General features: G+C 42.4%; 1 protein-coding gene across 6 annotated transcripts in view; it reads right to left on the bottom strand.

Annotated features, from left to right (window-relative positions):
* NCKAP5 (NCK associated protein 5) overlaps positions 1-24,804 on the bottom strand; it is a 1,138,328-nt gene that overhangs the window by 1,021,308 nt on the left and 92,216 nt on the right. For 3 of the 6 annotated variants that reach the window (XM_069577709.1, XM_069577704.1, XM_069577707.1), the window contains exon 1: positions 2,148-2,760. The exons of 1 other annotated variant lie outside the window; for it this stretch is intronic. The gene's annotated coding sequence lies outside the window, so the exon portion shown is untranslated. Of the gene's footprint in view, positions 1-2,147; positions 2,761-24,804 lie in introns of those variants that run through there. 2 more of the 6 variants (XM_069577708.1, XM_069577705.1) reach the window with 2 other exon arrangements.

Raw genomic sequence — 24,804 nt, 5'->3', positions numbered from 1 at the left:
AAAAGAAATTTGAGAGATGTTAAGTAAAGCAGAAGCACAAAATGTCAGAGCTGAAAACCAACTTTGGTCTCTCAAAGTGGACCTGATGCAAACTGCCTTATGTACTATTCCACCACCTGAAATGTCTCGCTTAACTTTAGGTCATCAAATGTCAAGTAATCACAAGGTGCTCTTCGGTTCTCTAGCCAAACTAATGAGGAACAGAGTTATTAAGTAACATACCCAGAGCCAAAGACGAAACAGGAATGTTCTCTCTTTACCAGACCACCTTCATCTATACACCTTCACTCAGCCAGCTCCTGCAAGAAGGCTAGTAACCACACATGGGTCCTATTTCTTCTACATCTTGGAAGAACTGAAATGTGAAATGCATGCCAGGATGAGCACGGTTTTCTGGTTGGAGCTCTGCCACCGTCTCACTAGGTGACTCTGGACCAATCACTTCCCCTCCTCATGCCTCAGGTTTTCTTCTATAAATGATAAGCTTTGACTAATGGTTTGGAAACTATTTTAGTAGCACATCCCCTTTTTTAAGTAAAAATTCACAGAAAGCTTTGAGTTTTAATACATAAAACATATCCAGTACTAACTAGTAGATACAGGATGGATAAACAACAGGGTTCTACTGTCTAAGTGCAGGGAATTGTATTCAATATCCTGTGATAAACCAGACTTCCCTGGTAGTTCATTGGTTAAAACTCTGTGCTTCCAAAGCAGGGAGTGGGGGTTCAAGCCCTGCATATGGAACTAGGATCCCACATGCTGTGTAACAGTCAAAAAAAAAGAAAAATTATATATATATATATATATATATATATGTATATAACTGAGTCACTTTGCTGTATAGCAGAAATGAACATTATAAATCAAATACACTTCAATAAAATTTAAAAAAAATGTCCAAGAGAGTGTGCTCTGATGAAAAAATTTGGAGCTGACAAACATGCACAAGGAGGCTGCCCATATCAGAATTCCATGGCAAACTGTCAGATATTTTAGGAGCTTCTGGGCACTGACTTTTTACAATTCTGAGACCAGAGAAAAAGGGAAAGGCAGTGAAGGCTGTCACTGCTCTTGTGGGCTGGGGACAGAGATGCTGAACTGAGGACCAGCCAGGTCTCCTGGATCAGGTCATGGGCTCATGTGCAGGAGGTAACAGGCTAACAGCCACTTGCCAGTCCGTGTGGCAGGGCTGTCAGGACTGGACGCCAGGCGTCGGCCAGAATGTGCTACTGATTATAAGGGGATGAACCGCAGGCGCTCAGATGCAAACTCTGCATCTAGAAGCAAGCAGCTGAAAGACAAATCCACATGGCTCTGATGCGGTGCTTCCAGGTGGCGCCTGGCAGCCGTAATGAGAGGGAGCCCTGGTCCAGGCTGGCGGTACACAGAGCCTACCCTTCGAATTCCCCAAAGAATGTGTTCAGAGAGTTTGAAAGAGTTGGAGGAAAGTGAAAGCAAGGATGTGGGTCTCTCATCCCCACCGAGCTGAGTGTCAAAGTTTGACTTTTTCAGTAGCACCTTCATTCAGGTTCCCATCTCAGAGGACAAGTCAGAACAGCGAACATTTCTCCAGATACCTAAAGGGAAGAAATCTAGATAGAAATGGTTTCCATTGCAAAACATTTGTCTAGCCGTTCAAATTCCCTGAGAATGAATGAGTTTGTGTGTGTTTGGAAGGAGGGTGTAATCAAGAAGGGAAGTAGACATTGAACCCACATACATTAAAATCTATAACCACAAAAGGATCAGAGAATAAAAACAAGAGTGTATTTTCCTTTCCAATACAGTTAATTAAAAATCAGTCTTTACAGTTTTCTACTAAAATTCCTAGGTCAAGCTAATAGTTTTCTGTACGGTTGGTTGCTTTTCATTAAAAAAAAAAAAAAAAAATTCCAACCTCCCTGCAGAGGCAAATGAGTATCAGGAACTCAGTATCTTGTTATCAGCTACGTGCAAGTTCTCTGCACCTACCCCATCAACTTCAGTGCACTGTAATTACTACTTGAAACAAATGCACACTTGTTGCGGCAGCGAGAGAGCCCAGAGAAATACATACACCTCATCATCTCACTTTAAAAGCAAAGCAAGCCATATAAATACGAAAAACTGTTACAAGAGTTTTTAAAAAATTCCAACAGTCTTACTTGTCGTCAGCTCTGCAGTCAACACATCTCACAGCCCTGGAGACAAACACAGGAACTGCAACTCTCTCCAGTTAAACATTTCCTCCCGAGTTGATCCTCTGTTTATTTGTGAAGCCTGAAAAGGCTGGGGGCAGAGAACACGCCAGTTTTCCTGAACAGCCAAAGCAGCAGCAAAAGTTGCTACCGCGAATTCAGAGCAAGTTTGCTGAGAGTCGGCTGCTCCCCCGGCTGCGGCTCCGTGGTTGCTCTGAGCTTGTAAATACAAGCTCCGTGGACAAAGTCCCACATGACATCACTGGCAGCTGCTTATTGTTGAGTCTTTATTAACTGACTGTCAAAAAGAAAGGAGGGGGTGGGGAGCAAGAGTATCTTTTCTGCAGCAAAATCGGCATCTCCGAGCGGATTCCGGTGATGCAAGCGTAAATAATTCCATTGATTCGAATTTTCAGGAGCCTGGTTTCCCTCAGGTCAGATCCTTTCTTCTGAGAAAGGCAGAAAATCACCTCCTCCGACTGACGCTGGCTAAGCTGAAGCCATGTGGGAGCCAGTGGGCCCCTGACAAGTTGTTACCCACCTGTTTCCAGTCAGCTTCAGAGTTTGATGATTCATGAGTAAATGAATATTAGTTACGTCTTATATTGCCTAACTGTGTAACAACAACTTAACAATTACTTATGTCTTATATTGCCTAACAACTTTCACTGTGATATATATGTATATATGCATATATATATATATACACACCTCCTTGAGTGATACGTGTGTGTGTGTGTGTGTATACCTGGCTGACTTTTTTTTCCTAGATGGCTTGTCGTAGCAAAGATGAAACTCTTCAGGTATACTATAAAGTTTTTCAACTTGGGGGTAGGGCTCCCTGAAATGTACACCAAATTATGTATGTGCAAATCAGAGCATTCTTTTCCGAGAAAGGCTTCTTCAGATTCCTAATCACCTTCCTACACTACTCTCTTCACACCAAAAATCAAATCAATAAATCATCTCTGTCAAGTATCTCTAATTATCTCAAGAAGTACTATATGCCCCACCCACTTCCAATTTGCAAGATAAAAATGGGTGCCTCCCCTTCTATTTGCTCTCTCAAGGAATCCCCCTTCTTCTGTGAACGGATTCATACTGGTGGTTTTTATGATTTTTCTCCCCCCTGCCCCAAACTGAGAAATCTACAAACCCTATATCACATCTCTGCCGTGAAGCTGGGACACCCTAGCCCACTGTTTTCCTTCCTTCCTCTGAACTGCTATAATGATGCTGACTATTTATATTTATTTGCTGCTTTTTATATACTGGTATATTTTTAGCTTGTTTTTTAGCCATCTGTGTTTCTGTCTCCCCAAGTCACTTTGAAAGGTCTTTGAGGGCAGCCATTGTGTTATTTGTTTATACCCATACCTCCTGCCATCATGAATCTTAAGCAGAAATGGGGGGAGGAGGACCTTGAGGGCCAAGGCAGGAACAAGGTTAGCAGAGCCCATGGAATGGGGTGTATGTTTAGATAAGCACTCTCCCTGCCCTTGGAAAATAATTAACTCACACCCCCTGTTACCATGTGAGTGGATGCTCTTTGCCACTTCCAAAAACTGTTTTTTCAAACAGCACTGATTATTATTGATTTGGTAGGGTATTAAGGTCCCCAAATAGTTCACTTTCATGTAGGAATCCGTTAAAGATAGTGCCTATCTTATATGCTACTTACGGGTTTAAATAAACTCTATTTATGGAAAGCAAATTAGAAGTACCTAAAGATTTTTAAGTACAAACACTGACACCCAACAATTCCTCTTTTCCAAAGTGACCCCACAAATATTCTCACAAAAGAGCCTAAGGATATAAGCTCAATAATGTTCTTTGTAACATTCTTTGTAAGCCAATAAAGTAGAGACACCATAAATATTCATTAATATGAGCAAAGATAAGTCACAGAAATTGTGGTACATGTATAGTAGGAAAAAAATTTAGAAAGGGTTGAAAAAAATTGAGCTAACTGCATATACTGACATGGAAAGAAGTAGGTAGCTTATTGACTAAATACAGCAAATCATTGCATATGATAGGAGGAATTATGCACATTATCAGCAGTGGTTATCCCTGGGGAATTTTTCTGTGTCGTTTGACTTTTTTTTTTTAATGAATGTGTTCCACTTTCGTTACTTAAAAAATAATAAAACTAAATATATGATTGTACAACTTTCAAAATATATCATAAGGAAAAACCTACCTATTCCTTCAACAAATGTCTGGCATATAGTAGGTGCTTAATAAAGATCTATTGATTAGTTGCAGATCTGTGACATTTCTACTAGGATACAGCAGTATGGGGGGATGGATTGGGGTAACAAAGGAGAAAAGGCACTGGGTTTTTATTCTTGATGGAATGACCGACCTCCTTTCCTTTGCATTTAAGGACTAATTTGAAAACCTCTTGGACTCTGTCCACTTTAAGAAATGATTAAATTTAAGTGCTCAGAACATGAAGTGCTGACCTTTCCCTTGTGCAACTGTTGTTTGACAAATGGAGTTTTAAGGTAAGACAAGCAAGAACTGCTTTGGTTCAGTTCACTGATTGCCAGCGAGCTCTGGAGGGAAACTCAGGAACCTGGTAAGGACACAGGTTTGCCCAGATCCTTGTCATGGCTGGTGTAACATTAAGAAACTCTCCAGTGAGGGAGGTTAGGAAAGCCTAATCTACACAGTCTTCGGAGCTTTATTATAAGGGAACTTGGAACTTTGAAAAAGTCAGTGGTCCCGAGTTACGATGCCCAACACATCTCTGTCTCCCCTACATACAGCCTCCAGGCCTCCATAGTAGAAAGTAACAAAGATAAGCCACATATTAGATACTACATTTTTCTTTAAGGAAAAAAGTGCAAGTAAAAAAATCACTGAAGATTTCCTCCAAGGTAAGATAGATTTCCCAAAGCACTATTTCCATTCCTCTAGAGAAAACATATTGGAGTCTTATCTTACTTTCTAGAGAGAAGATGCCTTATGTCTGTAATCATTTCAAGAAAAAAATGAAAGCACAGCCATATTTCCTGCTTATTTTTTATGATCTATTCATCCACATATCTTAGGACTCTGAGAGCTGATTCTATTTAAAACCATATTTGGAGCCCCTTGGGTGTGATAGGGTCACACTTACCCAACTGAGAGTTAAAAACAAGCATTTAACTTGACTTACAATTCAGGATTCCCTAATTGTAATGGTACCAGGCTTCCCTGGTAGCTCAGACAGTAGAGAATCCATCCCACAATGCAGAAGACCTGGGTTTGGTTCCTGGGTCAGGAATATCCCCTGGAGAAGGGAATGGCAACCCACTCCAGTATTTTTGCCTGGAGAATCCCATGAACAGAGGAGCCTAGCAGGCCACAGTCCATGGGGTTGTAGAGTCGGATGCAACTGAGCTACTAACACTTTCACATTTCAGGATAAAAACAAATAAGGGAAAAGGGAGTGGGCAGGGCTTGCTTCCCCACCTTGACTAGGTGATCATTAACACTGCTGCCAAAATACTTCCACCTGCTGAGATGCTTGGCCTGGCTCCTGTTCCAGTGCCTTCTAGCCCTTCATTCAGGCAATTTCCTCTCTCTCCATCAGGCTGCTCTCCCTGGTGTGGAACAGCTGGGCAGTTACAACAGATATATATGTGTCTCTTTACCTGTTCATTATTTTAAAGTGTTATTCTGTATTTTTCATGTTTAAGTGTTTTCTGTCTTATACTGGAAAGTTGGAGATGGTAATCATATCTGCAAGATGTGAAACATAGCCAAGACTTGCTTTGGAGGTGCTTGCTGGTGATGGCAACTATCAAGACTGTTCTCAGATACAGTTTCTACCTCCAGGATCTAATCTCCCCTCTGCCTTGGGCTTCCCTGGTGGCTCAGTAGTAAAGAATCTGCCTGTCAATGCAGGAGACGTGGGTTCGATCCCTGGGTCTGGAAGATCCCATGAAGAAGAAAATGGCAACTCACTCTAGTCCTCTTGCCTGGGAAATTCCATGGTGGGCTACAGACCATGAGGTTGCAAAGGTCAGACATGACTGAGCATACGTGCATCTACCCTTCTTATCCTGATAAACACATATGACTACTGCCATTTATTAAGCATGGAGATGTGCCATTTGCTTCAAATACATCATCTAATTTAAAATATCCTAGTGAGTTAGACACTTTCATTACCAATCCCCTTTTACAACCAAGGAAACTGAGGCTCAGAGAGAGATGTTACTGAAGTGATTTGACTCTAATCACACAGATAATAATTTCCACCATTTCAACTCTGCCTGACCTTCCAGTGTCCCGGGGAATGCCTAGAATCCCTAGATCCCTCTGAGTATTACAGACATTGAAGAGAGAGTTGTTAAACCAATATGAATAATGGCAAATTGGATTAAAAGCATGTAGTCATCATTATGGGCTTCCCAGGTGGCGCTAGTGGTAAAGAACCTGCCTGCCAATGCAGGGGACATAAGAGATATGGGTTTGATCCCTGGGTCAGGAAGATCCCCTGGAGGAGGGCATGGCAATCCACTCCAGTACTCTTGCCCGGCAAATCCCCATGTACAGAGGAGCCTGGCAAGCTATAGTCCATAGGGTTGCAAAGAGTCCATATGACCGAGCAACTTAGCACGCATACACACTCAGAGCCTCCATTACTCAGTTCTGAATTCTATACACAGATAGATGGCAGTGACCTTCAGACTTCAGTCTTGAACTAGTGTGACTACTGCTGCTTTCTATAACCCAGGCCCTCTGCTTGTCTCTTAGAGGAGATGTATTATAGGACTCAAAGACCATGGGACTCATTTCCCAGGGTTTAGTCCCACAGTATCATGATGGAGTAAGTGCTCCATGCCCTTGGAGATGCACAAGATCCAGATACAGGAAGGAGAAAATATTGGAGGCAGGCATTTAATCATGTTTACAGCCTGTTTCCCTTTATGCTGAGAACCTTCAGTAACTCTGGTTCCTTTGCTCATGGTGGTGGTAATGGTTCTACCAGAGCTTAAGAAACAGCCTGTGCCCAGCAAGCCTGCCCTATAAAAGCTAACAGGACCATAAATAGGAAGCAGAGATATGAGGAGTAACACAGGAACACTCCAGCATTTCCTAAACAAATTACCATGGTTTTGAAGAGTATGAGTCCCTGGGGGCCTGAAAATCAGCATATTTAGAAAGTGATCCACATCATTCTCATGCAGATGGGCCTCAGATTGTATTTTAAGAAACACTGTTTATACCAAGAGAAGTGAATATATGGCCCTTTCATCTAAGGTCAGACATCAGTAAAGATCAGGTCCATGTTTCCGCAGAATGAGCGCTGGGATCAAACAGCAAATTCCTGGTAACTCTCACCAACAACAGATCACACGTTACACAAAGTTGGGGCACCAAGGACAACTTGGAAAAGACACAGCAGGTGCCACAGGGATGGTCCCAGACATGTCACTGGATAAAGTCATTCACAGGCTTTTCTCACTGCTGATGTCACCACCATCCCCCATACATAAATCCAACAAAAACAAGAGCAAACCATAAAGGGTGACGTCCAATAAAGGTCAGATTACTCCCATAACGGAAGCTTAGATGCATTCATGATAGATCACATTTCAAGCCTAGAAATACTTTTTTTTCTTTTTTCAGTGGGGGAGAGAGGGCCATTTGCCAGTGCTCTCAACACATAGGCAGCCTATTTATTGGGTTGTTGACACCCTTGGGGCACCAGGAGCTTTTGCAGGGTGATAGGGTAGATGCCCCTTGAAAGAGGAGGTGGAGGGACGAGATAAAAAAAATTGAGCATCTATGACAATTGACCTGGAAATGGGTTGCTACTCCCCTCCCCCAATACATCTGCCTTCACCAGCTTGTACTCCTGGCCCAATCCCAGGAGGTACAGCAAGGGTTAATGCTCCCTAAGGTGCTGGAGGCTCTGATGAAAGGCCTGTGTGTAAGCATAAAGTATCACCTCAGAAGTTGAAGGATTTGATTTCAGCTTCTTCATTGTGATGTTGACAGTGCATACTGTGAGTTTGACATTTTCAACTATTTTGCAGGACCCGAATAAAAAGGGCTGGGTGAGAGTCTGTGGGAAAGAGGGTAAGGAGGGGGCCATAACCCTCCCCAACTTTGATTTTATACAAATCAGTGCACAGCATTAAAGTCTGCAATTGCAAGGCATGTCCAGTAATGCTGCTTCAGAGATTTATGTAAACTCAGTAAACTGGGAGATGCACATTGCATTCCTTCTAACCTGAGAACTGAGTCTTCATGAAACCAGAACCCATGGGAGGCCTCAACGGACACGACTGTCTATAAAGTGAGAGTATTTTGTGGTCCGTGGTGATTGTCTAAAGAAAAAGGCCCTGAGTTCAGTTTTCACCAGCTATGGAGAGGCCATTACAATCAGAGATAAGCTCTTAGGAAAGGAAGGGAATGGGGACAGCCACTGGCTTTCCCAGCTCGATGCCTGCCACCAGGATTACTGGGTGATTAATATCTTTGATAAAACCTGCCCTGATGGCATTGACAATAAGATCCCTGTGGTTCCTGAAACCTGGGGCTCTGGCACATACTAGCCCTGCTCCCATCTCCTCATACCAGCCCTGGACATTAGCCAGGGATAGGACACAAGGCCTAGAGGAAAGGCTGTTAACAGCTAGGATGCCCAGAAAGGAGATGCCCCAGAGCAGAGGTAAGGTGGGTCCCCAGGGGACAGTGCCCAGGCTTGGAAACCCCTGCCTACTTTTTGCCCAAAATGTCAGCAGAGCCCTGGATTGGCTTGGGCCCACTCAAGAGGCCCCAACGTTCCTCCTTTCATGCTGATGAAGCCTCGTACGTTGGAAAAACAAAAGAGGGGACTGTGGTAGGGAAAGTGGGTCAGGGGTGTGCTGGAGGGGAGGACTGGAGGAAGAATATGCCTCTTCTCTCCTCCTTTTAGTTTCCTTTGGAAGTGCACACACACATACCCACAGGAGTTCTTTTTTCTGGTAGCCTAATATTTTAGGCCCCAGAAACACCTTATTTTTGTGGCAAATGTTCCTCAAAGGCCCTTTAGAAAGCATGCCTTACAGATCAGTGAGAGAGGCTGCCATCTCTGTAGCGTGTCCCCAAGTAAACATTCCTGGGAAGTCAACAGCAAAGGCAGAAACTGGGGGGTGGGGGCACGGGAGAGCAACAAGCTCAGGTGTGAAAAACACCTGTGGAAACCCAGGCCCACACTGCAGGGGATGGGCAAACAGGCTGGGCCCCAGGCAGCATGGCCAGGTACAGGACAGACCTGGGAACCAGTGTCATCATGCAAGCAGCCGGGGTGCACATTTGGCCTCTTTACCACCCTCTCTGCCACCAAAAGTCGGTGCCTCTTCTTTCCTCACATGCCCAGGCAAAGCTCACTACGGTGTGGAGATATGACCTTTTGTCCAGGAAACTGTGGTATTAAAAGCCTATATAGGGGATTCTCCAGTGGCCCAGTGGTTGGAATGCTGCACTTTCACTGACAAGGGCCAGGGTTCAATTCCTGATCAGGGAACTAAGATTCTGCAAGCAGCATGGCAAAAAAAAAAAATTTAAATTAAATTTTAAAAGCTTCCGTAATTCTCCTGAGAAGTCAGAAAGGCTAAGGGACTGAACTCTAAGCTCTAAGAACTTCTGAGGCAGTAAAGCCCTCAGCTCTGTCATCACTGCTGTTTTAGATTTTATACCTTAAGTAAATCCAGGGGAACTGATTTAAAACAGGTTAAGCCTTTTCCAGGTACAATAATCTATTTTGAAACCTAAAAATCTGCTGGTGATGAAATGATTTTAAAGCAGAGGCTATTAACAAAGGAGAATAACGATTCCATTTATTGGTTATCACTTATTATTTTGACAAACTGTAGTAATGCCAGTCCTATTGATCAAGGTCACGAGATGCTATTGTTAGGTTAGAAACCACTTAAGAATATAGCTAATACCTTTGGAATAAATATAAAAATGATGTTACTGACCTATTGAAAAGCACAGGGAACTACACTTAATATCTTATAATGGAAAATAATGAAAAAAGAACATATGTGTGTGTATATATATGTATGTGTGTGTGTATAATACACATATACATATGTATAAGAATAAGTATGAATCAAATATGCATGAATCATTTTTCTGTACATTTGAACCTAACACACATTGCAAATTAACTATACTTCAATAAAAAGACAAATTCTTTGTTTTCTAAGAAGAGTGTAGTCAATATAATAAGGAGGCTTGGGAATGTTATTTTAGCAATAGGACACTTTTGAAATGAAATCTTGGGCAGAATTTAGTGACATACAACAGTGCAGAGGGTAGTGTCCCTGGAGAGGTCCTACAGCCCATCATGCCAGCCCTCCCAACTCCCACCTGCAGAAAAGAGAAGAGAGAAGACATACATTTTACAGATGGGGCTGGATGAATTGAGCTAAATGAAATCATGCTTTCCCTGTTTACTTCATCCTATACTGGACTCTGCCCTCTGAGATCCTTGGCCCCGTACCCTCTGCACCACCCAGTTTGGCACTTAATGATGCACCAAGGACTCATGTGTTCACATTTGCCTTCTGCAGGCAGCTCTTACGTCCCAAGCAGATCGTCGTCATCCTGATGCAGAGCCCATGTTTCTAAGTGTCAGTAGTTCCCTCTGTGTCAGCCTGGTATTGGCATGCACAAACTGTTTGTTCCAGTTAGAGAAGGAGACTTAAAGTCACTAGAGGCCTAAAAGTTAGCAGGCAGGAAGATTTGATCCAACTTGGGATGCTAGTGACAGGCTTGAATGGGAGGTGGGGTGGCGGAGATGTGGACATCAGAGTCTCAGATAAGGAAATCTGACTGTCTTTTTCTTTGTCTTCTTCCTTTTCCTTCTTCAGCACCCTCTTCAAAATCATATGTCAGATGTATATGATCATTTCCACCTATTTCCCCAAGATGCAATCAGCATCACTTAATAATGGTGAACAATATGTTGAAAGTCCAGAAAAAATAATACATTATCGTCTAACAAATGTCATGTGAACTTGAGGGCTACATGGAAGCACTAATCTTCAAAATCACTATCTTTTAATTTGCAATTGTATTTGCTCATTCATCCACTGAGTCATTCACAAAACATTACATGAAGCAGTTTACAGTATACACAGCAAATCTTCATTGAGCACCTCCTGAATTCCAGGCTCTATTTTATTTTAGAATCTGAGCAGCTATGAACACTCATAGAACATTCCTTGGATTTCTACTGATTGGGAGATATACTGGAAAAATACACTGAAAAAGACATTTCAATTCCTATTTTCATAAAAATAAAATCAACCTGTAGAGGCACTACTCTAAGGCCCAGAGAGAATAACTGAGATTGTGTGTTAGAGAAGTGAAGCCAACCTGACAATAAAGTACAGGGAAGTGAGCGTGATGTACCAGCATCTTAGATACAAAGAACTAGTTCCTGGGGGAGCCCAGTTCTTCACTGGATATGTAACTGTTGACTGAGTGTGAACTATGGTCTGTATGAGGTCAGAAAGTCCAAAGGTCACAATTAGTGAAACATAATAGCTTGTCAGCCTTTCCTGGAACACATTACATAGTTTGGAAACAAAGTAAGTAGGTCTTGCTCTCATTTCAATGCAGAGACAAGATGCTTCCAGCAAACTTTTTGGGTCTTGGACTTGGAGGAAGCAACCCCTACAAATGCACTCTCCAAAGCAGATAAAAGCATGCCCCATCCCCACTCCCACACCCAAACTTCCAAACCAGCCCTACAACACGTCCAGTCCTAGGAGAAACTCATTCCTTCTGGAGGGGAGAAGGGTGGATATGTCAGAGGGTAGAAGTGGGCTTGTCACTAACTTTGAATAACATATCACCCCTCTGGTGAGCGAGTAGGAAAGAAAGAAGGAAAGGATATTCTAGAATCTGTGAGGTGAGGACAAGTGCAGAAAGGGGGCTGTTCCATGATACACACGGGCACAGGAGCACCCTGATCTGAACCAAAGACACTGGCTCAGGACCTAGCCTGAACCTTCTGACACTGTAAGTATCTGGGTGCATTATGACACTTAGCTCTGGTTTGCATTTCAGATTTATTGCCTATTTTACTATTCTTTCCCTGTCCTCAGCAGTTTGTTCCAAATCATTTTCTCTTTTAATTCATTGCCCTCATGTTCCATTTCCTCTTGATCTGTATTTATGAGCTGCCAAATCCACGTGAGGCACTGCAAGAACCATCAATAATGTGTCTGTTCCCTGTCACTCTAAACAGAAAAATATCTGCCCATGGTTTCCCAACCCTCTGCCCTTGCATTATTCCATGGCTTCAGTTGTAACTCCATGAGGTAGTTTGGAAAACAGTTGGTATCAACCCACCTAGGATGAAAGTTTAATACTAAAAGGCAAGCATCCTGGGAAACCCCTTAGTCAAGGCAAAAGAGGTCGATTACTGTAAACCCACCACAGTTTCTATTAGCAACTTCCCTGGTGGCTTCTCAAGCTTCCCTGGTAGCTCAGATGGTAAAGAATCTCTCTGCAATGCAGGAGATCTGGGTTTGATTCCTGGGTCAGGAAGATCCCTGTAAAAGGGAATGGCAACCCACTCCTATATTCTTGCCTGGAGAATCCCATGGACAGAGGAGCCTAGCTAGTGGGCTACAGTCCATGGGGCCACAAAGAATCGGACATGACTAAATGACTAACACTTTTGAAAGCCTCAAAAACCAAATGCAAGTGGAAATGGCACGTTTCTACACAAGTCCCTTAACACTCATCAGATTGCCATCAGCCCCTCTCATGTGAAGCTTCTACTTGGCTTCCTCTTTTTCCCACTGAGCCGTGCTTCTTACAATAACATAAACCTCTGTTCCATTACATGTATCCCTCTTCCCTGCCATCATTCCTTCCTTCCTTCACCATTATCCCTTACCCTCGGGCGACCTCCTTTTCTTCCCCACCCTATTTCAGTAACAGGTGTTTGAGTAAGCTGTGAAGTCTTTACAAGAGATGTCATGGTACCTCCTCCTGGAAAGGCTGCACTTTTAGTGAGAATTTAACCTGTGCACTTGCACAGCTAGATCCCTCCACAAGCAGCAGAGAGCCTCCATCAGCCAGTTCCTCAGGATTTGCCTTACCCAGTGGCCCATCCTTTCCTAAGTGGTTCATCTCCAGTTACTGATCCACGTAGGAATATAAAGGTCAAGAAATTCCGAGTTGACTTGGGTCGCTCCCAGGCCATATGCATTCCCCAGCTGCCTGCAGGGTTGCCTGGGGCTCTGTTGGGCCTGCATCGTAAATCACCTTCTCCTAGTGTCCTGTCCAAATTCCTCCCCACCCTTAGGCAAGTGTGCATCTCACAACAACATCCCATAATAGCCTAAATCACTCGATATAAGACTTAATTCCTGCTTTCAGAGAACCAAACCTATATTGTAGCCTCCAACATTGAGAACTTTAGCTTAAAAAGGGGAAAGTACAGTTCCCCCAGAGTAATCAGCAAAGTCTGTTTTCTTAGATAACCAGGATACTGAATCAGGATGAGAAATTGTAATCTGAAAAACCACAGCACCTGCTGCAAGTCAGAAACAACTGAGCAGATGACCTGAAAGAAACACCAAGTAAAAGCACAACAGCAGCTTTAATCACCAAATAAGATGCATAAGGTCAAATAATCGTAGCATGAGCATGTATATAGCACTTAGTATGTGCCCAATGCCTTTCACAGTGCTTTGTGTCTTAGCTCAGTTAAGTCTCATCACAATAGCGTGAGTTAGGTCCTTCCATTATTCTCATTTTATGGTGAGGAAACTGAGGCACATGTAGATGGGGTAAGTGCTCAAAGCCAAACAGCCAAAGTGTGGGAAGAGCTAGGATTTTAACTAAACAGCAGGCCCCAAAGACTCCCCCAATATCTTATTCCATATGATGTGAATATAATATGTGTACTCCATGTATCTATAATCAAACTAGAGAAGAGGGCAAATGGTAGTGAAAAATCAGCCGGTAAGGAACCTGAAGACACACAGGACTCAAAGGGACAGGTCAGATGGGACATGAGAACAGCCCATCACAGCAGAGATCTTGGTTCTATAGCAAGATTCTGGCCTCATTTCCATCTTTTGCTTATAACACAGGAGGCTAATTCAGGGTTGATCTGCCTAGGTCTGCATGTAAAGGCAGATAAATGAAGGTACCTGGACAGAGAAATGCAGGAATAAAGACAAATCTTGATAGAAATAGGAAGTAAACTTGACTCAGTGGAAGGAAAACAGGTGATAAGGTTAATACCCTCATCCCATGGCAATAAACATCACCCTCTAGCATCAATAGACCACATAAATATTTTGATGGCTCTCCTTTCTCCCTGGATAAGGAAATCCTTTACTGAGATACAGCCAGGCCCATTTTCAAACTTGTGGGTATCATTTAGGTACCATTCTATCCCTATCTTGATTCCACCATAAAAATGCAATTCCTTTAATCCCCAGCAAATAGGATAGATAACGGAGAAGGCAATGGCACCCCACGCCAGTACTCTTGCCTGGAAAATCCCATGGATGGCAGAGCCTGGTAGGCTGTAGTCCATGGGATTGCTAAGAGTCGGACATGGCTGAGAGACTTCACTTTCACTTTTCTTTTCATGCACTGGAGAAGGAAATGGCAACCCACTCCAGTGTTCTTGTCTGGAGAATCCCAGAGATGGGGGAGCCTGGTTAGCTTCTGTCTATGGGGTTGCACAGAGTCAGACATGACTGAAGCAGTTCAGCAGCAGCAGGATAGATAACACACGGTGAGTAATTTTGGCTTCAGTACATAACAAAAATAATAGATATGAAATTTTTTCTTTTCCTTTTATTCAACCAGGATGCTTCAGAGAAATTAGACAAACCAATGAACCAACACATCAATCCAAGGGTACAGGGGTGAGCCTTGGATTCCTTCCCTCATACTCAGGAAGCCCAAGTTGCCTGTTTTCCTTTGTGAATTGTCGGCTCACCCATGTGTTACTGCTGAACTGAGATAACCCAGGTCACTTCTGCTTCTTGAAGATGAAATTTTAAACCACATCCTACCTTCTGCGTCTTGGTAGCAGAAAATAGAAAAAGTTGAAGATAAATAAATTTTAAAAAATCCTACGTTGCAGATTATTCATATTCCAAATCTTTAGTCAAACAGGATCTACATTTCAGTGCCTCTGTTTCTCTGAGCCCTGTGTACTATTCAGATGGATGTAGAAGTTGAACCCCAGGCTAGATACGTAGAAAGGAAAACAGCTATTTTCTCTTTTACGTGGAGATCCTAAATACCACAGAGCACTATGGAGAAATGAACAGCTTTAATAACTCGGGTTGATGGCTCCCTCTACCTCAGCCAGTGTATTGCAGTCATGGTGCAGCATAAATCAGACTGTCTAATGCAGACTGTCTCTTGAAGGCTCAGGGAAGCCTCTTACTCACTTAGAACAAATCAGCATGGTTTATTTCCAAGACAGATTCAGCACTTCCCCACAAGCTTTAATCACCTCCTGGTACCGTAGAACATTCAATGCACACACCCTCAGAGGTAAGGGAACACTGTGGATGGGCTATGCTTTTGTGTGTGGATGCTTCCATTCTGAATACATAAAAATACCATTTTGTAAAACATTAGTCATTGTTTTTAAGACCATATCTCAGGCATTTGTGCAAATACAGGGATACATGACCCACCCAGAATGTGTAATCAGTATAAAGTCTCCCCACCCCCACACACACATAGAATTTTGGAACAAAGTAGTTCCAAACTCAATAACTATTTGCAGTCACTTATTAAAAAGCTCAGCTGATATCCTGTTTCTTCCCTTTTCTTCCAATCGCCTTCCTCTTTCCTGTCTTCTTGCCCATCCTTCTCATATGATTTAAGTCAAGAAGAATGTAATCATATCTACATTAGGCACTAGCACTCACTCTTTTTTAGAACTGTTTCACACGGAATGACCTCATCACAAGTTAATCCTCCATTGCTGCTAAAATAAATCTCTATTGAGTGAGGACATTTGTTTCCCTCCCTTCAAAAGGCGTTTAAAAAATTTTTAAAGTAAACTCGGGAAGGAAATGTCTCAGATGCATCTGGGTTCCCAGAGAACAGCATCAAAATGCTGCATGCTTAATAAGTTATGTTTGGAGATGGTTATCTAGTAGGACTTCTGCATCTCTTTCCTTTTCCAGCCACTTCCTGTTGTGCAGGATTCTTCCTCTCCTATGGAGAGTGACTCCTTCTGATTGGAACACACTGGCTAACTTGGGGCCCTCTGTTCCACTTGGTGGAATCTCATTGGCTATCCTGAAGCCCAGGTGTCAGTTTGGGAATGATCCTCCTAGAGAAGGCATCTGGCCCTGGGACCTTGGCAAGCCAACTGTGACAGGTTCCTCCAACAACTTCAGTGGCAGGCTGAGCTTCCAGGTGATTACATAATCCTGCTTTCTGGCCTGCTCATGTGTTTGGACTGGATCCATTTCCCTGGAAGAGGGCTGAACCAAACAGGTCTGTCTGCTCACTGACTACAGCTCAGTGTCTATGGGCTGAGATCCCCTCTAAAATTATGAAATATCCCCTTATCTTTCCCAGGCCACTCAGACCCAGGGTTCTCAAAGACATGCATTTGGAGATAGGAGATCTTCCACTTGCCTGCAATGAGGCTGGAATTTCACTTTTCATTGTAAATCACTGTTAAATTGGAGCACTCTGCTTGAAAAGCAGGAGATAATGCTAACGCTGGCTAGAATATATTGCTTTTCTGCAATATTGGGAATGCCCATGTAATACACATTCAACTACATGTGTACACCAGATGAAGATATGGATCATGCAGAGGTAAACTTAATGTATTTACATTTTCCAAAGATACAACACCATGTCCTGGAGAAATAATTAGAAGACTGCTTTTTGGTGAAGCTTAATGATAGATAAAGAACAGAAATGGTATCTAACAGAAGCAGAAGATATTAAGAACAGGTGGCAAGAATACACAGAAGAACTGTACAAAAAAGATCTTCATGACCAAGATAATCACGATGGTGTGATCACTCACCTAGAGCCAGACATCCTGGAATGTGAAGTCAAGGGGGCCTTAGAAAGCATCAGTATGAACAAAGCTAGTGGAGGTGATGGAATTCCAGTTGAGCTATTTCAAATCCTGAAAGATGATGCTGTGAAAGTGCTGCAATCAATATGCCAGCAAATTTGGAAAACTCAGCAGTGGCCACACCTGGAAAAGGTCAGTTTTCATTCCGATCCCAAAGAAAGGCAATGCCAAAGAATGCTCAAACTACCACACAATTGCACTCATCTCACATGCTAGTAAAGTAATGCTTAAAATTCTCCAAGCCAGGCTTCAGCAATACGTGAACTGTGAACTTCCTGATGTTCAAGCTGGTTTTAGAAAAGGCAGAGGAACCAGAGATCAAATTGCCAACATCGGCTAGATCATGGAAAAAGGAAGAAAGTTCCAGAAAAATACCTATTTCTGCTTTTTGACTATGCCAAAGCCTTTGACTGTGTGGATCACAATCAACTGTGGAAAATCCTCAAAGAGATGGGAATACCAGAACACCTGACCTGCCTCTTGAGAAACCTATATGCAGGTCAGGAAGCAACAGTTAGAACTGGACATGGAAAAACAGACTGGTTCCAAATAGGAAAAGGAGTACATCAAGGCTGTATATTGTCACCCTGCTTATTTAACTTATATGCAGAATACATCACGAGAAACGCTGGGCTGGAAGAAACACAAGCTGGAATCAAGATTGCCAGGAGAAATAATAATAACCTCAGATATGCAGATGACACCACCCTTATGGCAGAAAGTGAAGAGGAACTAAAAAGCCTCTTGATGAAAATGAAAGAGGAGAGTGAAAAAGTTAGCTTAAAGCTCAACATTCAGAAAACGAAGATCATGGCTTCTGGTCCCATCACTTCATGGGAAATAGATGGGGAAACAGTGGAAACAGAGTCAGACTTTATTTTTCTGGGCTCCAAAATCACTGCAGATGGTGATTGCAGCCATGAAATTAAAAGACGCTTACTCCTTGGAAGGAAAGTTATGAGCAACCTAGATAGCATATTCAAAAGCAGAGACATTACTTTGCCAACAAATGTCCGTCTAGTCAAGGCTATGGTTTTTCCAGTGGTCTTGTATGGATGTGAGAGTTGGACTGTGAAGAAAGCTGAGCACTGAAGAATTGATGCTTCTGAACTGTGGTGTTGGAGATGACTCTTGAGAGTCCCTTGGACTGCAAGGAGATCCAACCAATCAATTCTAAAGGATATCAGTCCTGAGTGTTCATTGGAAGGACTGATGCTAAAGCTGAAACTCCAATACTTTGGCCACCTCATGCAAAGAGTTGACTCATTGGAAAAGACCCTGATGCTGGGAGGGATTGGGGGCAGGAGGAGAAGGGGACGACAGAGGATGAGATGGCTGGATGGCATCACCGACTTGATGGACATGAGTTTGAGTGAACTCTGGGAGTTAGTGATGGACAGGGAGGCCTGGCATGCTGCGATTCATGGGGTCGCAAAGAGTCAGACACAACTGAGCCACTGAACTGAACTGAACTGAACTGAACTGAACGCTGCTATTATGTAAATTTAGGTTACCTCCTACTGAAAAAACACAAATCCACAGCAGGTGGTGGTTTAATTTCATGATAGAATGATAAACTGCTGAAAGGGATACTGTAGACTAGTGGTTTGTGGTTTGTTTTTTTTTTTTTGGCGGGGGGGTGGGTGTGCAGTTTGGCCACTCCTCAAGGCATGTGGGATCTGAGTGCCACAACCAGGGATCAAATCTGCACCTCCTGCAGTGGAAGCAGAGTCTTAACCACTGAACCACTACAGCAGTCCGACCAGTGGTTTTTAAAGAGTGGTCCCTTGAACACAGCATCAGTGTCACCTGGGAGCCTATTAGAAATGCAAATTCTCAGGTCCAACCTCACCTACTTAATCAGAAACTCTATGAGTGGGACTCAACAATGTCTCAACAAACCCCTCCCCATCCCTTGCCACAAATCTGTTAATCTGGGATTAACAGATACATACTACTGTATATGAAAGAGATAAACAAGGACTTACTGTATAGCACAGGGAACTTCAGTCAATATCTTATAATAACCTACAATGAAAAAGAATCTGAAAAAGAATATATATATATGAGAGAGAAATGAAGTTGCTCAGTCGTGTGCAACTTTTTGAGATCCCATGGACTGTAGTCCTACCAGGCTCCTTCATCCGTGGAATTTTCCAGGCAAGAGTACTGGAGTGGGTTGCCATTTCCTTCTCCAGGGGATCTTCCCAACCTGGGGATCAAAAATCTCCTGCATTGCAGGTAGACGCTTTACCCTCTGAGCCACCAGGGAGGCATATATATATATATATATATATATATATATATATATATATATATATATATATATCTTTTGTTGCATATATATATGTATCATTTTGCTGTACATCTGAATCATTGTATATCAACTCTATTTCAATAAAAAATAATTGAAAAGTACCCCCCCAAGTGATTCTGTTGCAAGAAAATTTGATAACTACATTCTAGGTGAAGCTAGAACTTGATATGGTCTAATTGAGGAAGTGTGAGGCTTACTCTAGAGCAGGGGTCCCCAGTCCCCAGTACCAGCGGACTGGTACTGGCCCATGGCCTGTTATCCACCGGGCCACACATCAAGAGGTAAGTGGCAGGCAGGCAGGCGAGTGAGCTAAGCTTCTGTAATTACAGCCACTCCCAAATGCTTGCATTTCTGCCTGAGCTCTACCTCTTGTCAGACTATGGAGGCATAACAAATATAATGGGGCTTCCCAGGTGGCTAGTGGTAAAGAACCTGCCTGTCAATGCAGGAGACAAAAGAGATGTGGGCTTGATCCCTAGGTCAAGAAGATCTCTTGGAGGAGAGCATGGCAACCCACTCCAGTATTCACTTGTGGAGAATCCCATGGACAGAGGAGCTTGGCCTCTTGGGTCGCAGAGTCAGACGTGACTAAATTGACTTAGTACGCACGAAACAAATGTAATGCACTTGAATCATCCTGAAACTGTCTCCCCCGACTTGTCCCCAGTCTGTGGAAAAATTGTCTTCCATGAAACTGGTTCCTGGTGCCGAAAAGGTCGGCGGCTGCTGCTCTAGAGAGTTACTTACACACGCTCTCTGAACCATCACTCCATCATGATCCACTCCTGCTTCAGCTACATCTACTCCACGCTAGTCCTACTTTCTCATAAAAGGTGCTGCTAGTAGTAGCTGTTGAATTCCCTGTTCCCACACAATTATACCCCCTTCCCCATACACATAGTAGTAATTAGCTGTAACATATGCAGCTCTGCAGACATCCAGATGTATCAACTCACCAAGAAATTCTACTCAAAATTCCTCCATGGGACAGACATAAAAGTCCCCATTTTATAGATGGTGGTAACCGAAGTTGCCAGTGATCTTTCAGTTAAGACTATAAAAATAGATCTGGGTTTACCCTTTGTTCCAACGAATGGCATGTTTCCAGTCTCATGGTCCAGTCAATCATGAGATCTGAACTCCTAAAATATTCTCTAAACCTCACTCAGCCTTGACCAGGTAAGAGACTGGGATAGGGATACACTGTTATCTATTCAAGAAGTCTTCAGATAACTAATAAACAAAATTCATAGATAAAATCATCTTACAGAACAGAATTTGGGATGATGCCTACTGTTGCTGAGGTCATGGTGAAACAGGCATCTTCACACAATGCCAACAGGAGTTGTAAACTGGTACAACCTTTCTGGGAAAAAGTTTGGCATATCATTTGATTTAGTAATTACACTTCTTGAAACTGACCAAAAGGAAATTGCCCAGAGATGGAAAAAATGATTAATATGTAAGAAATTTCTCTCTAATCATACTTTTTAAAATGAAAAAAGGGGAAACAATTTACATTTCAAATAATACAAGGTTAAATAAGCTAGTTCTTCTACAAGATGGACTATAAAGCAGCCAATTATAAATTGATTCTTGAGCACAATTTATTAAAAAATAATCACAAGATAAAGTTTAGTGAAAACACAGAATGCAAAATTTTATAAACAGTGAGATCCTATTTTTTCTTAATTGGAAGTTAACACATAGTACCTATGTTCATGGGAACACACAGAGATAGACACTGAAAACAACTGGATAGAAATGACTGATGTATTAGGGATGGTTACAGTATTTTATTTGGCTGCCTTGGGGCTCAGATAATAAGAATCTGCTGTAATGCAAGAGACCCGGGTTCAATACCTGGGTCAGGAAGATCCCCTGGTGAAGGGAATGGCTACCTACTCCAGTACTCCTGACTGGAGAATCCCATGAACATAGGAGCCTAGCAGGCTACAGTCCATGGGATCACAAAGAGTCATATATGACTGAGTAACTAAGCACACACAGTATTTTATTACCCTAAACTGGGAAAAGATCCATACACATATGCTTGATTATCCAAAATCACTTAATAAATAGAGATCAAGGTCAAGTTTGTCTGGATCAAAGCTCATGCATTGCAGACTCTATTGTCTACTACTTTTCATAGCTTAAGTGGTCTGACGTACCTTTGTTAGAGTTAGAAATGCCAACTAGGGTTTCTTACTTTTCTTTGTTTTACTGAAAAGTGAAAGTGAAGTCGCTCAGTCATGTCCGACTCTTTGCGACCCCATGGACTGTAGTCTATCAGGCTCCTCCGTCCATTGGATTTTCCAGGCAAGAGTGCTGGAGTGGATTGCCATTTCCTTCTCCAGGGGACCTTCCCGACCCAGGAATCGAACCTGGGTCTCCCGCATTGCAGCCAGACGCTTTACCATCTGAGACACCAAGAAATATACAAAGTAACATTTTGTCATAGGTCATAGACCACCTCCATCTAGATTTCCTCCAAGTATTTCAAGAAAAACTGACAATAAAATTTAAAATCATTAAATGTATAATACATTTTAAGCTTATATTAATCATTTTATATGTTATTTCTTTTTACAACAAGTTCAATATGCTCTAAAGTTCTATATACTATATGTGTGTGTGTGTGTGTGTGTATTATAATGTTTTGTATACTGTAACATTCTAGGTAGTAATCACCTTATTTTGCAAATGAGAAAACTGAGTCTGAGAGGGTTGAAGAATCTGCCCAGTACCTGCAGGTAGAAAGTATCAACTCCAAAATTCAAACCATCTGTTGGACTACAGAAAAATCCATGCTGCTCTGAATTTCTCCATTCTGAAATATTTCTAGAGAAAAAGATTCCTCCAACTCCTCCCACTTCTTATGCTGGCATCAAGTTTCTGCGTTTTGGCATAAATAAGATCTTGGCATAGTGCTAGTCATTAAAAAAGAAAAAGTAAGAGCCTGGGATTAAGCATGAGCCGATATTAGAGATAATAGGCAGATCTGGTATTTTATCCTTAGCATCTTCAGCACAGAGATCATTAAGAGCCTCTATCTTCAATAGTAAAAGTTCACTCAGCTACAATGAACTCAGATCCTTGATAGGGCATCATTAAATACTTAAATGTTAATGATCAATTGAAGCCAAACATTCTCTATGTTTGTAAAAACCTATGTCTCAGAACTACCCAGTAAGCTGCCAACACAAGTGCCATGTGACCGGCTGGCCAATAATATTCTCACTGAATCCCCCATCACTTCCTTCCCTTCTGCTTCTAATTCCTGACCAGTTCCTGAACATCTGCGTACTTGACCTGAGTTAGCTTCTTGCCCTCACTCACTCTTGAACCATGATGCTTTAAGTGAGTGATTTACCATCACCTTAACTTCCTCCCTCAGTAGTCTCTTACTTGTTATTGGATCACATTTAACAGTGTCAACTTCAGGAAAAGAGGTACCAGACTATTCTTAAGGTCTGGTGCTCCCAGTGGGTTTTCCTCTAACTAATGAGAATCACGCATGTTCCTTTAGATGTAAAAAGAATACTAGCTAAGTTCATGCCCAGTTTGCCTTCTCTTAATTCTCAGAGTAGGGGTATGAGCAGATTAACACTAACAAGATCATGTTAAGAGATAGGGGGTAAAGTCAGTTGGCACCTGATCCCATTTGAGACAGCAACACACACACATGCGTGCACGCGTGTGTGTACATGCACACACACACACACACATTACTTTCAGGAACAAGGCAGTGACCTAAGAGAATAGCAGAGCGGGGACAGGAAGGAATGGTGGAGACTGTGATGAGCAGCAAAGTTCACAGCCAGCAAAAGAGCTACAGCTTTTTAAGTGCTTAGTGGACCAAACAAAAGAAGTGTGCAGCAAGTTCATAATCTCTGTATTGGACAATCCATCTTTTAGCCTGGATTAATTGCACTTCTATCAAAAAGTTTATTTCGGATAAAGATAGAATAATGGGATTTGTCCTAGGGGTGTGTCCTGGCCCTAATCTCACAGGCCACCTCTGATGCCATGGAAGTTCTCCTCATTTCCCTACATGAAGCAATGGGCTGGCACCAATTTCACCATCATATCAGTCATTATATTTTACAAGAACAAGTGGTGAGTGAGAACAAGAACTGGAGTGGCCTGGGTGGCCTGGGTTTGAATCCTAGTCCACCATTTGCTAGCTAGGTAACCTTGAGGAACTTATTGAATCAGGCTCAGATCTGTAAAATGTAAAGACTAATGGCACTACCATTTCATAGAGCTGCTGTAATTACTTAGAACAATGTCTGGCACATAATAAAGACTCACTGTCAGATAACAATCATTGCATGACCAACTAGAATGTCTCATGTCTGCTTTGGAGAAGATGACCTGAGGATGACATACTCAGTCATCTCTCAGTTTGCCAGGGAACACTGGAACGGAAAAATCTGGCACTAATTACATCTTCCTGGGAAAGACACTGATGTGGATGATAGAAGAGAGGGTACATGTTGTACACACAGACTCCATCTGAAGGGAAGGATGGGAAAAGTCCTCAGTGTGGCAGAGGAGAGGTAGGTGGGGTTTGAAACTGGGTTTGTCCCAGTCTGAAATGTGGATGGTACAGGGAACAAGTTAGCCCACATCAACTTCCCTGTACTGTGAGGATGAGCTTTTCCCGGCACCTGCCTCTCCTCTAGCCTCTCTTGATTTTCTGTTTGTTTTTGACCACACCCTGTGACATGTGGGAGCTTAGTTCCCCAACCAGGGATTGAACCTGTGATCCCTGCCTTGGAAGCTTGAGTCTTAACCACTGGATCACCAGGGAAGTTCCTCCCCTAGCCTCTTGTAACACCCTCTTAATTTCAAAACACGTTGCCATCAGCATCCAACTCACGCTCGTCTCTCCACAAGTCACCCATACTAGATAATCATCTTTTTTTCCCTGACTCTAATAAAGATGCTAGATTTTTCCAAAGAAAGCAGTTTGATTTTCTAAATTACAAGATAGTTTAATGATTGCTCACTTTATTTGCATTTTAACCTTTATCCCCCATCAAGACTTTCCAGTCACTATAGTACAGCATTTTTCAAATCATAGTTCATAACCTGTTGGTGGTTAAATCAGCTTAATGAGTCCAGAACAGTATTTTGTTGTGAAAATAAAATAGAAAATGTTAAAATAGAATTAAAAGGAATAGATAATAGACTGCAAG

The sequence above is a fragment of the Ovis canadensis genome, chromosome 2 (assembly GCF_042477335.2).
Source record: "Ovis canadensis isolate MfBH-ARS-UI-01 breed Bighorn chromosome 2, ARS-UI_OviCan_v2, whole genome shotgun sequence".
Taxonomy (NCBI): Eukaryota; Metazoa; Chordata; class Mammalia; order Artiodactyla; family Bovidae; genus Ovis; species Ovis canadensis.
Note: the sequence above shows the minus strand (reverse complement) of the source record. Positions and strands in the feature narration are given on the sequence as shown.